Source organism: Topomyia yanbarensis, chromosome 3, assembly GCF_030247195.1.
Source record: "Topomyia yanbarensis strain Yona2022 chromosome 3, ASM3024719v1, whole genome shotgun sequence".
Classification (NCBI taxonomy): Eukaryota; Metazoa; Arthropoda; class Insecta; order Diptera; family Culicidae; genus Topomyia; species Topomyia yanbarensis.
In genome coordinates, this window is record NC_080672.1 from 98,115,348 (window position 1) to 98,130,364 (window position 15,017).

The window sequence follows — 15,017 nt, forward strand, 5'->3', positions numbered from 1 at the left end:
TGTTGAGAGCAACGCAAGACAATCGTTCGTCCCTTTGCCTTTGCGGAAACCAAATTGTGTATCTGACAGTAAGCCATTTGCTTCAACCCAATTATCGAGGCGAAACAAGATCATTTTCTCGAACAACTTTCGGATACAGGACAGCATCGCAATCGGTCGATACGAGTTGTGGTCGGAGGCTGGTTTTCCTGGTTTTTGAATGGCAATGACCTTCACTTGTCTCCAGTCATGAGGGACAATATTACCCTCAAGAAACTTATTAAATAAATTCAACAAGCGTCTCTTGGCAGAGTCTGGCAGATTCTTTAACAAGTTAAATTTGATTCTGTCTGGCCCTGGGGCTTTATTGTTACATGATAAGAGAGCAAGTGAGAACTCCACCATCGAAAACGGTGTTTCGTTCGCGTTATTGTGAGGGGACGCGGCGCGGTAGATCTTCTGTGCCGGGGCGGAATCCGGACAAACCTTCTTGGCAAAATCGAATATCCAACGGTTTGAATATTCCACGCTCTCATTGGTACTGTTTCGGTTTCGTAAGCGCCGGGCCGTACTCCAAAGAGTGCTCATCGATGTTTCTCTCGTTAGTCCGTCGACGAACCGGCGCCAGTAGCTACGTTTTTTGGCTTTTATCAAACTCTTCATGCGCGTTTCCGCCATCGCGTACTGTCGGTAGCTAGCTGGCAGCCCGTCGTCCCGGAAGGTCTTATACGCAGCGGCCTTCTCCGCGTACACGTCTGAGCACTCTTTGTCCCACCATGGATTGGGAGGACGCCCGCGTGAATTCGCGTCTGGTACGCGTTTAGTCTGAGCTTGAATCGCGGTATCGAGAATCAAGCCAGCCAGGAACCCGTACTCTTCCTCCGGAGGAAGCTCTTGTGTCGATTCTACTTTTTCGGATATCGCGGACGCGTAGCTCTTCCAATCAATATTTCGTGTGAGGTCATACGAAACATTGATTGTATTCGGTGGCCCTGAACCGTTAGCAATATTAATTACGATTGGCAGATGGTCGCTGCCGTGGGGATCAGAGACTACCTTCCACATGCAATCTAACCGCAGCGATGTCGAGCAGAGGGACAGATCTAAGGCGCTCGGTCGCGCTGGAGGGACAGGAATCCGTGTCATTTCACCCGTATTCAAAATAGTCATATTGAAGTTGTCGCAAAGCTCATGGAGTAGGGTAGATCGATTATCGTCATGAAGGCAACCCCATGCCGTGCCGTGGGAGTTAAAGTCACCTAAAACTAGCCTCGGTGCGGGGAGGAGTTCCGCAATATCGCAAAGCCGTCGGTGGCTAACTGTGGCTCTAGGGGGGATGTAGGTGGAAGCAATGCAAAGTTCTTTGCCTTTAATTCTGGTTTGGCAAGCGACAACTTCAATGCCTGGTGTCGAGGGGAGGTCGATCCGATTGAAAGAATAGCACTTTTTGATCCCCAAAAGTACTCCTCCGTAAGAGTCTTCTCGATCCAAGCGAATAATATTAAAATCGTGGAAGTGTAGGGTTGTTTCTGAAGTGAGCCATGTCTCGCATAGGGCAAATGCATCGCATTTCAAATTATTTAGTAAGATTTTAAACGAATCGATTTTCGGGATAATGCTTCTGCAATTCCACTGTAGAACAGTGATTAAATCCTTGACCTCGTTCGATGAATTAGCCATCGAAGGATACAATCAAGGCTGGAAGAAGTCATTTCAAATGACATTTTTAAGCTAAAGTTCGGGAAAAAACCAATACGATAGCACCGCTGCTAGTTTGACTTCGACTGCTGTGCATGTAAACGGACGAGAGAAAAGCAAAAACGTTCGTGCTGCTGATCGTGCCTGTTACATGTTCGTGAAGGTTCGGTTATTCGGCTTGCTGCCGTAGTTGGGTTTCGTTCGCTAGCTGTTGCGAATGTATGTGAATGGCCCGTGTGTTTTACTTGCATCATCCGTTGCGTTGGAACTGTTGCAAATAAATTTCATAGCAGCGGCTCAAAATGAATGTAGTGAACGACATTCATGGCTCATATTTGCAAGATTGGAATGTGCGGCAGTTCGTTTTTCGCTTGCTATAGGAAAGGACTGCAAGCAAAATGTTAGCAGTCACATAGTATCGTTGAAAGGAAAGTTGTTGGCCATTGAAAATCTATAGTTTTGTATATTTACAATTCGCTGATGCGTCAAAATGGAAATATTTTCAACTTTTTAGTAATGAGTTTTATATTGAAGGAGAAGTTGTTGGCCGTTGAAAATCAGTAGTTTTGTACATTTACAATGCGCAGGGGGTCTGCCGATGCGTGAAAATGGAAATGTTTTCAGCTTTTTGGTAATGAGTTTTATATTGAAGGGGAATTCGTTGGCCGTTGAAAATCAATAGTTTTGAACATTTACAATGCGCAGGGGAGTCCACCGATGCGTCAAAATGGAAATGTTTTCAGCTTTTTGGTAATGAGTTTTATATTGAAGGAGAAATTGTTGGCCGTTGAAAATCAATAGTTTTGACATTTACAATGCGCAGGGGTGTCCGCCGATGCGTGAAAATGGAAATGTTTTAAACTTTTTAGTAATGAGTTTCATATTGAAGGGGAATTCGTTGGCTGCTGAAAATCAATAGTTTTGTACATTTACAATGCGCAGGGGGGGGGGGGGGGTTAAAATGGAAATGTTGTCAGCTTTTTGGTAATGAGTTTTATATTGAAGGAGAAATTGTTGGCCGTTGAAAATCAATAGTTTTGTACATTTCCAATGCGCAGGGGGGTCCGCCGATGCGTCAAAATGAAAATGTTTTCAAGTTTTCAGTAATGAGTTTTATATTGAAGGGGAAATTGTTGACCGTTGAAAATCAATAGTTTTGACATTTATAATGCGCAGGGGGTCCGCCGATGCGTCAACATGGAGATGTTTTCAACTTTTTAGTAATGAGTTTTATAGTGAAGGGGAAATTGTTGGCCATTGAAAATGAATAGAAGTTGTTGGCCGTGAAAAATCAATAGTTTTGGACATTTACAATACACACGGGCAACCGCCAATGTGACATAATGGAAACTTTTTTATGCGGTAGTAGCATAATCAAGTTACAGAATGATGGTATTGCAAGACAAAATTTTCATTATTTTTCTCCTTTCATCAGGAAAATAAATCGTTTCATTAATAATTTTGTGCCAATACATAAGAAACAATTAAACGAACAAAAAGATTCTTTTTTCATAATCCACCATTACATTTTGGCATATTTCGATAGTGGAAATCTCAAAAGGAAATGTTTTCGATCATTTTTACCGCTACCTTGCAGTATTTTAGTCGCATAATATCATAGTAGCGAAAACTCGGTTTGCTTACATTGGCGATTTAGGCCAGTATTGCCACAATTAAAACTGTACCGGGATCCTTTCTATCTGCACTCTTCTATCGAAAGAAGGACCGGATTATGTACCCAAACAATAACGAGGTTGTTAAAAAAATCTTTTTTCTTCTACATATTTTCCATTCGGGGAAATCAAACCAGACATTCTGATTCGGTTGTTTTATTTGAGCTGGAATTCCGCAAGAACCCAGTAAACTAAAAGACGGCGCCGTAACTTGCCGTTCACTGTAAAAGTAGTGTGGGAAATCAGTTAGAATTCTGGATGAGTTTGACTGGGTAATGTCAATATCAGCTCCAGCTCAAATTTTCACTGCCACTTTGTTTACCAACCAATGGTGGCCAACAGAGTAGCGGCGAGAAGCTGAGATGGGGTTGGAAATATCAATAAGATGCGAGAAACCGGCTTGCAGGAATTAAAATGGAGTACGTCAGAGTAAACGTATGCACTCCGAGAAGATTCGCTCAGCTTTTATTAGACATCATCCCTTTGATTTGCTAGAAGCATGTTTCTCGCATATTGCATTATAATGTCAGCTTCAGTTCAAGCTCAATCAGTACCAGCTCCACTTCAGATTCTTGCCATCACTGCTGCCTAACTCAACTGTTTACTGGGATGCATCGCAGGGTTAAATTATTTTACCTTGCTGTCATGTAAAAAATCTGTACCAATCTGTACTTTTTTACAAAAATCTGTAATGTGTACCCTAATAAAAAAAATTATACACAAACTTCAACCCACATAGTCCAACGATTCCACATAATGTATGAATGATACCCTGAACAGGTCGTTAGGCTCTTGGATCATTAGATGTTTATTCGGGTACCGTACAGAATCTGTGCCAAAAATGCTTCAGAAATCTGTACCTTTCTACATAAATCTGGACTTGCGGCATCACTGATTTAGGCCCTCATGAAAGATCTATGTCGAAGTGAGAATTGCGTATCAAAAGAAAAATGCGAAGAGTGACCAATTTGACAAACACAAAGTCGTTTCAAGGTAATCATCATAAGGTGTAGGCATGTGTATAATAAGATTATTGGTGGCAAACTCTGAAAAACTCAGAAAACTTGAAAATGCTAAATTGTTATATTCAAATCAATTTGTTCCAATTAATGATTTGTTTTTTAGAATGATGTAGTATTTACGCCATCCCAATCCTGTCGGATGTAAAATCAAAACACTGGCGTCACATATGTAAAAATCTTATCCGTTATAATATTGGGGTTTATGCCACTTGCTGTTTGACGAGACTATAATTTAATATTGTAAACGGTCTATGCAAGAGAATGATCATTGGAGGATAGTCCTTCGTGAACACAGAGTTCGCTAAAATTTAAAACTGTATATATGTAAATTTGTAATATCTCGATGTCACAGCGTTCACACGATTCAATAACACGTGACATGACAATAGGGGGGCGTTTTGTCCCAATTTTACGTCAGAATGGTCCAGCTCCTGATTGGTTGATTCTGACTTTTTTACCGTACGCAATGTTACTGCAGAGATAGCGAAATGATGTTTTTTTTAACGTTAAATATTTATTGTTTCATTTTTGTTACATTTCTGTATAGTATACAAATTAAGTGATACAGTTTCGATAACTTTTCATCTTTGGTTACTTTTTTTGTTTTTTCTCTGTTCAGTGGTATTTTATTCTTGTTTTCGTGTTTAACTATTTTTTAGTTTGGAATGTAGAAATGATGTTTGGCAGTGTTGCAATATTTATAGAAAAGATTGTCATTACTTTTGACAAATAAAATTATTATCGTTAAAGACGAAAAAATGACTAAATTGAAAAGAAATTGTACGGCAAAGTGAAACAAGTATTTATCATGCATTTACCGTATACGTGGTTGATTATCTTTAACAAAAATAAGACAGAAACCACAATATAATCTAAAATTTTTCAGAAAATGGCTTCATCAAACCTTACTAAACACCCATGATATAGAAAAACGGTGCCATTCATCAATATAGTGGATTCAAGATACAAAATATTGCCGGCATAAAATAAATTAACATGCCTTCATTTTCATTAATAAAAATAGCAACACTGTTCGGAAGATGGCAGGAAGAAAATGCGCGAAAAGAAGAATATCGAAGGAAAAATAAGAAGCCGATTGTCACGTCTTGTCTTAGTGTTGACCTAACATCGAACAATTTGGCTATCAAGAAACACACCCAGACCAGGGATGCCACATTGACATCTGTGTTTCGGCGAAAAAATCTTTTTACCATCTGTGATGACAAAATGCCAAAAATCTGTCATCTGTGAAAAAGAATCTGTCATCAAAAATTGTGAAAAAAATCTGTGACATTACAGAAAAATCTGTGAATATGGTAACCCTGACCCAGACGCGACAATGTTCACACCTTTCTAACATTTACATCTTGATTCCATATTAAAATTTTCCAGAGCTGTCAGATAGCTTTGTTGGAAATGTGCATCCTAATAAAAAAATCTGTACAGTCTTCCCTAATAAACATCTAATGATCCAAGAGCCTAACGACCTGCTCAGGGTATCATCCAAACAATATGTGGAATCGTTGGACTGGGTTAAAGTTTGTGTATAATTTTTTTATTGGGGTTTATTCTCTGGTTCGTAACTCTTTGACTGGACCGTGTTTTAGTTAGACCTCCACTAGTTAGACTGTTGTTCAACTAAAAAGCAGTTTTGTGGTTATTTACGCATAATTTAACTATTATTTCCTAACTATTGATTTTGAATGGCCAACAATTTCCCTTTCAATATAAAACTCATTACTAAAAAGTTTAAAACTTCTCCATTTTGACGCATCGGCGAACTCCCATGCGCATTGGAAATGTACAAAACTATTGATTTTCAACGGCCAATAATTTCTCCTTCAATATAAAACTCATTACCAAAAAGCTGAAAACATTTCCATTTTGACGCATCGGCGGACCCCCCTGCGCATTGTACATGTTCAAAACTATTGATTTTGAACGGCCAACGAATTCCCCTTCAATATAAAACTTATTACTAAAAAGTTTAAAACATTTCCATTTTGACGCATCGGCGGACCCCCCTGCGCATTGTAAATGTTCAAAACTATTGATTTTCAACGGCCAACGAATTCCCCTTCAATATAAAACTCATTACTAAAAAGCTGAAAACATTTCCATTTTCACGCATCGGCGGACCCCCCTGCGCATTTTAAATGTCAAAACTATTGATTTTCAACGGCCAACGAATTCCCCTTCAATATAAAACTCATTACCAAAAAGCTGAAAACATTTCCATTTTCACGCATCGGCAGACCCCCTGCGCATTGTAAATGTACAAAACTACTGATTTTCAACGGCCAACAACTTCACCTTCAATATAAACTCATTACTAAAAAGTTGAAAATATTTCCATTTTGACGCATCAGCGAATTGTAAATATACAAAACTATAGATTTTCAATGGCCAACAACTTTCCTTTCAACGATACTATGTGACCGCTAACATTTTGCTTGCAGTCCTTTCCTATAGCAAGCGAAAAACGAACTGCCGCACATTCCAATCTTGCAATAATAAGCCATGAATGTCGTTCACTACATTCATTTTGAGCCGCTGCTATGAAATTTATTTGCAACAGTTCCAACGCAACGGATGATGCAAGTAAAACACACGGGCCGGGCCATTCACATACATTCGCAACAGCTAGCGAACGAAACCCAACTACGGCAGCAAGCCGAATAATCGAACTTTCACGAACATGTAACAGGCACGATCAGCAGCACGAACGTTTTTGCTTTTCTCTCGTCCGTTTACATGCACAGCAGCCGAAGTCAAACTAGCATCGGTGCTGTCGTATTGGTTTTTTCCCGAACTTTCGCATTAAAATGAAATTCGAAATGACTTCTTCCAGCCTTGGTGGTGGGAAACAAAACTGCTGTGTGGCGGCATTCACACACACCAAAGAGATTACATTCATTGAACGACATTCATACGTACACCAACCATGAAATTCGTCTATGACTTTCCTGCTCGGGCAGCAGCGTGAAAGTTTGTAAGCTTATGACGTTCATAAAAAAAAGTCACGTTTCCAGCCCTGGATACAATCGCTGAAAGGAGGGGCCATTTCGCAGTGAACTGCATCAAGAATGTTTTTACTGCGGGGAGAAAGCTTATCAAGATACTTTTAAGGGGGTCAGAAATGTTTAACGCTGTAAGAATACGGTCCACAATGTCAGAGAAATTTATTAAGCCAGCACTGTTTTCTTTCTCTGGCTGAGATATGGGAACACTTGGGGTTTTTGATGTTCCTGGAAGTGCTGGGAACTCCTTTTCTGAGCTCAGGTTACTGAGACCGGGAGCGACTTGCTTCGGTTTTGCACCAGTACTTCCTTGAGTAGTTATTTTAGGGGGACCATGAAGAGACACCTTCTGGCCTTTACGACGAAGCTTGGAAGAGGAAATGTTCTTCCTTTTTCTACTACTTCTAGGCACAGCAGAAGATGTTCCCTCCTGGGGTTCATCACAGTCGCCTTCGTCAGTAGACAAGTTGGTAAAGATGTTCGTAGAGACAGGTGGCGTAGCTATCTTAAGCATTTCTGCAAAAGATCGCTTAGAGCGTCCCTGAAGGGAACGCTTAAGATTTTCCTCGCGCTGTTTGTACGCGGGACATGAAGGGAGATCATGTGGGTTTCCCCCACAGTAGAGGCACTTTTCGACATCTCTACCACAGGAATCATCCGCATGATTCCCACCGCATTTCCAACAGCGGGTTTTATTGCTACAATGGGAGGCTGTGTGTCCCAATTGTTTGCAATTAGTACAGTTCATGACCCGCGGCACAAAGAGGCGAACAGGTAGACGAACCTTGTCAAAAAGGAGGTAATTAGGCAGGGCAGAGCCGGCGAAAGTCACCCGATAAGAGTCTGAATTGACGTATGTTTTCTTCCCGTCAGCTGCGACTGATGCTGAATGCAAACGTTTGCATTCCAGTATCTTCACTGGCTTAAGCATGGGGTCTTTGAAACAGCCAGTCCCATATTTTAGCAGGTCCTCGCAATTCAGACTCGAATCGGAAACGACCCCACTGACTTCAACCCTGCTAGCTGGAATATACACCCTGTACTCCCTCGTAAAGGGCTCGTATCCAGCAATATCGTTTGCCTGAGTTGAACTGTTAACCACCACCCGAAGCTTATCAGGCCGAATTTTCGATATTTCTGTCACGGCCGAATACCGATCCGTCAGAACTCGAGAAATCTGCAACAGATTCAAACACTTTTTTTCTTTGGTCCGAAAGAAGATCACAAATGGCCCGGTGGCCGAGCTCGGATATACCTTGAGCCGGGGAGCCGATTTTATTTCGACGTCCATCTCACCTTGAGATGAACCGCCGTCAGGGGAAGTCATTTTTGCACGGGCCTATTGCCCAGTGCACGTTATTAAAACAACCAAGAAGGGGAAACGAAAACTAATACTTAGCTTGTGTATGTAACGGTATCCAGACGGCTTACTAGAAGAACACTGTTTCACTTCACTGACCGGCTAACGGTACTCAGAAACAGAAACACAAAAGAAGGGAAAAAATACTGAAGCCTGAACTAGGCGCAGAGTGTGTAAATAACCTTGAACGCGGATTAACACTATTTGTCGCTATAGAGTGTACGGACCGATGACAAAAGACTTCTATCTCGACTGAGTGCTCGATAACGAATGTCCAACGAACTGTTGCTGCGCGTTCAATTTTAATTAGAAATTAACTCAAGTGCCGATTGCTTCGAGTAGTTTAGTTACCAATTAGAAGTTGAAAGAGAATGGATCCGACCTTCACGGGTAGGCAAATGAAAAAGAGAACATATTTTTTGGCGTGGGGAAGTTTCAGTCCTGAGCCATTATGGCTTTCATGTTTTGCCTTGAACAAGGTCTCGAATCAGGTGCTTGGTAATTATCGGCAGTTCAAACACCTTCGCGGTTGGAGGGAAATCATTGCGTTTGATGTGTCTAATCGTTCGCTTTTCAATCGTGCAGTCCGACTCATCACTAATTAGATTTATGGATTGATCTGGAAGGTATTATATTTACTGACACGTTTGATATAGGGAGTAGTAATGGACTCTAAATATATAGTGTAATAATGCAATGGTATGTTTGATATGGTGTTTGTACATACAACACCAAACCGTGAATATCAACTAATGGAACATAATTGAAATTAAACATTCATTTAGGGACTAGCAGGACGTCCCTTACCCAGTTATCCATTATAAATCAGATGCTGTTTCCAACAAAGAAATTGTATGCTCTGTATGTCTCGTATTTGATCTTCGGGGATACTGCTATGCTCATACTCACAGTCTTCATAGTTCGAATTGTGTTTTCATATGTATACCGGGCCAAGACGCAAATGATCGGTAAACCCCATGACTCATCTTGGCTCAAACTGATAGTGCAACTGCTCTGTACACTTGAACTTGATCATATAAACATTTTGTTATTGATTCAATCGTTTATTACTGCTTCCTGGAGTTCTTATGCTGATGAATGCACAAAGGAGAGGCCAACTTTCAACGTTGTCATCCTCGTCAACGTTGGTTTCGCTGGCGTTCCATAGGGGGCGAAGGGAGGGGGGGGGGGGGGTCCAGGAAGTAGATTAGCTTAGTTAGGCCGAGCTAGTGACTTTTTGTACCTTTTATAGAAATTATACATTTTGAACATTTAGATTTTTTACTTGTTCACTAAGGATAAAAATGGTTGTTATATTTGCTTATAAATGTACGTTTCTTAGATGAACTGCACAGTATTATCGTTATGTAATACATTAGTTTCCTCAAATTATGGTATTATGGTACTTCTTGCCCTTTAGGGTCCAGGCAGGCATTTTTGGCACAGCTTTCAATCGCCTATACATCCACTTGAGAGACTGGCGGTGCACAAGTAAGAGCCTTGTAGAAGCTACAAAAAAACCTTTACCCCACACCGTAACATTTTCTCGAACCGTTAGTACATATATTAATCAAGGGTACCTTCCGGAACTGATTGAACCCCGTTCATTCATTCTGTTCGGTCTGGGATAACCGTCTCACATCGAAGACCTAAAACTTGCCTGATCGGCCAGCTATCAGTGAATCTATGTACTGTATACGTTGAATGATGAATATGACGTGTAGTCTACCCGCCCTACGTCATCATTTTTTCAACACATATTATTGCCCGTTTCGTCTGTCGATAGACTTTCGTGCACATTTTGAAAGCAGCAAAATAAATGTCCTCACGTTAAACTGCACGGGGGACAGCAAATAAACAAACCGAACATCTTATGCACAATCCTATAGAGGGCGTCAAATGTTGTTTTTGTTAGCCACCGCAACAACCAAACTATCGTAAATGCGGTGTGAGCATATTATCGTGTAACAAAATTATTTTGATGTGAGTCTATCTGGGGGTAACATTCGCAATATGGTCTTGAAACAAAAATTAAGTTGAATTCATCCTTTTATGCGCCACTCTCACCGCCAACGATGGTTTAAGCATTTTTTGCTCACACACTCTTAACCACACTCCACACTTCCTAAGATGAAACAGGATACACTTGTCAAATATTTCCCATACTTTTTGATTGGTTTATGCTTCCCCCCCCCCCCCAAAGGACCCTCGTGACGCTAGGGTGTTTCCTCGGACTATAATAATCCATTTAGAGCATTATTCTGCAAATAATGGGTTTTACTTGACGGCGACAACTTCCACATCGGCTGACGTGGTGCTCGTTTTTAGATTGCACAGAGTATAGAGTAATCCTCTGAGAGAGCGAATTAAATTACGCTGGGTTTGCTTGATGATGGGTTAGTCGACTACAGTATGGCTCATGAAAAAATGAAAAACTTTGGTCTTGTGGTTTATTTATAATAAAACAACCCGATGTATAGTTCTCAAACCGAAAGTTATTTTGTGTTATGATTTTGAAGGTAAGGCAACAATGGATCTTTCGTGTAATATTAAGATTTAGTTATACATTCATTGCGTAAGAAAAAAATACACACGAGCGTTCTAAGAGTAGACGCCCAACCATTTCCACGTCGAGGAGCGGCGCAGCGAACACGATAACCCTTGATAAAATTGTCTGACACAGGAAATTCAATAAGATTTGTTAAGCTTAGACTTGTAGTTACTCGATGAACTAAGAAAAATAGAAAAAAGTTTCAGAAAATGGCTTTATGAAAACCGAAAAATCTCATATTTTAATGTAAAATTCGCTCACTTTTCTTCAAAATAATAGGCAGAAACAAAATTTATTCAGTTTTCTGTGGTTCATCCACAGGCTACACTTATTGTGCATTTTTATAAAAAAATCAAGTCAATTTGTTGATTAGTTTTAGAGTTATCGTGTTCGCTAATTTGAAATACGCGGTTTCGAGAAAAAAGCTATTAAAGAGCGTCCCTCATCAAATAGCATAACTGGAAAAACGCAGTAGAAAATAACCCATTGGGTATTTTCTCTTGAAAATTTGAGTAGCAGTAGTTTAGAGTGTATTGTTTATACTGTATTTTTATCGCTGTCAGTTTGTCGAAAATTGTTGCCAATAGATTGAAATCAATGTGTGTTACAGCAAATACACCCAGATTTTTTTACGCGGGGGATTTTTGCGTTTATTTGAAAATCCACGTAAAAAACCGCGTTAATTGGAAAATCCGCGTAAAAAAAACCCGCGTTAATTCGAAAATCCGTGTAAAAAAAAACTGCGTTAATTCGAAAATCCGTGTAAAAAAACCCTCAGCAAAAGACTTAGAATATTTTTGTAAGTTTTTTTTGCACGGATTTCGCAATTAACGCCGATTTGGCAAAAGTATTCTAAGTTCTTTTGAATGCAAATTTTGGCAGTTTTTATTTTGCGCGGATTTCGCAATCGACACCGTTTTTGCCAAAAATATTCTAATTGCTATTGAATGCAAAAGACTTAGAAGATTTTCGTAATGATGGAAGAGACGGATCTGAAAGACTCCTTATGGCCCGCATCTCAACAATATGGGTATTTTCGGAATGGTCTCGAAGAGTAGGTGCCAGAAATTGATTCTGACGCCATTTTGAAATTCAAGATGACGACTGCCGGTTTAGCGAAATTTGCTATAATCTAATCAATATGGGTATTTTCGGAATGGTCTTGACGAGTAGGTGCAAAAAATTGATTTTTGGCGCCATTTTGAAATCCAAGATGGCGACTTCCGGTTTAGTGAAATTCTCCATAACCCAATCAATATGGGTATTTTCGGAATGGTCTTGACGAGTAGGTGCTAGAAATTCATGTTTAACGCTATTTTGAAATCCAAGATGGCGACTTCCGGCTTAGCGCGATTCTCTACAACTCAATCAATATGAGTATTTTCGGAATGGTTTTGACGAGTATCAGACAAATGTCGATGTTTGATGTCATTTTGAAATTCTAGATGGCGACTTCCGGTTCACCGAAATTCACGCATAAAAAATCTGGGCGATCATCCAAAAGATCCTCAACTATAAGATCTAAACGAAATGCAAAATATTTTTAAGTGTTTCATCCAGAAGAGTGTGGTGAGAATGGAAGTGATGGAAGAAAGAGACGTATGTGGTGTGAGTTGGAGGTTTGAATTGATTCAAAATAAACACATTGCTAAAATTCAAGTAAATTCAACTGTTTAATTAAAATTATTTGTTCTACAACTTCAACTTCCAGCAATACACATATTGATTGGATTATAGCGTATCTCGCTAAACCGAAAATAGCCATCTTGGATTTCATAATGGCGTCAAAAATCAATTTTTGGAACCTACTCGTTAAGATCATTCCAAAAATACCCATATTGACGGGGTTATAGCGAATGTGGCTAACCTGGAAGTAGCCATCTTGGAATTCACATGGCGTCAAACATCGACTTTTGTCTCCTACTCGTCAAGACCATTCCGAAAATACCCATATTTATTGGGTTATAGTAAATTTCGCTAAGCCGAAAGTCGCCATCTTGGATTTCAATATAGCGTCAAAATCAATTTCTGACACTTACTCTTCAAGACCCTTCCGAAAATATCCATATTGGTTGGGTTATAGCGAATTTCGTTAAACCGGAAGTAGCCATCTTGGATTTAAAAATGGCGTATAAATCAATTTCTGGTAGCTACTCTTCAAGTCCATTTCGAAAATACCCATATTTTTGGGGTGTGGGCCATAAGGAGTCTTTCAGACCCATCTTTCCGAAAATCTTCCAAGTCTTTTGCATTCAAAAGGACTTTTTTTACAAAAACCGTGTTGATTGCGAAATCCGCGCAAAATAAGAACTGCCAAAATTCTTCTAAGTTCTTTGCATTTAAAAGGACTCTTTTTCTCAGAAAAAAGTCTTTTGCGTTCAAAAGGAGTTAGAATATTTTTGTAAAAGCCGCGTTAATTGGAAAATCCGCGTAAAAACCCGCGGTAATTGGAAAATCCGCGTAAAAAACCGCGTAAAAAACCGCGTAAAAACCTGGGTGCACGCGCGTTGAATGCATGGCTGTTCAAAAGAAAAGAAGTTCACCGTGGCCACCGAGATTACGAGAGACTTTTCTAGAGGTTCTTTCAAATTGATACCAACGGCAAGTACGTATATGATTCCGATAATCCAAGCACTGATCAGCTCCTCGCTTCCAGTCAACCGCAGCATTCAAACCTACAAATGTATTACCAGAATGTTGGCGGCATGAATACTGGAATAGCTGATTATTTGGTAGCAAGTTCGGATGAATGCTTCGATATAATCACCCTCACAGAGACGTGGCTTAGCGATAGCACACTGGCAGTCCAAGTAACAATTGAAGTTTTGTAGCATGCTACAAGTGCAATCTAAGTTTTATGAGTGGCTATAAAACCACAGTAAAACCTCAATTGTTACTAAGGCAGTGCAAGCATTTGGTACCAACTACGATGTTTTCTGTACTGATCGTAGCTCACGCAACAGTCCCAAGGCTACCGGCGGCGGGGTACTTGTGGCTGTCTATCGGCGATTGAAAGCGCAACTGATTGACGTTATTTTAGGGAGTCTGTGTTAAGCAGGTGTGGGTGCGAATCAAACCGGCTGGTTACGCGCTTTTTCTCTGTGAGGTTTAGTTTCCACCAGACCGCACTCGCGACCTGACATTGATAGATGCACACACTGAGTCACTGGAACCACAGATAACAGACGTTTAGGCTAGAACAAAATTTCTTACAAAACCTGTGTAAACTTTCAAATTGATAAACGTTGGAAATCCGTGTTTCACTATTGCCATCTGCGCAACTGTTTGCTACACGTGTTTGACAGTTGCACTCTAACTGCATTGTATCGATCACTGCGCCATCTACAAACGTTTGCCAAACGCGTTTCAGACGTCTGATTTATTCGGAATTTCAGTAGCGGGTATTTACACGCGATTCAAATCGAGCCTAAACGTCTGTTATCTGTGCTGGAACGGATTTCCGCTCAGGCAAACCCTGTTGATGAGATCCTGATTGTTGGTGATTTATACTTCTCCGGATTAAAATGGCGCTCTGCATCGGACGGATTTATGTTCGCAGATCCCGAACTGTCACCTTTTCGTGCTGGCCAGTTGCTTGACTGCTACAGTCTAAATCTGCTACGCCAAACGATTAACGTGGTGAATGAGAGCAACATAATCCTCGATCTCTGTTTTTCAAGCAAATCTGACAAAGCGCCAAAAATTACCGCAGCA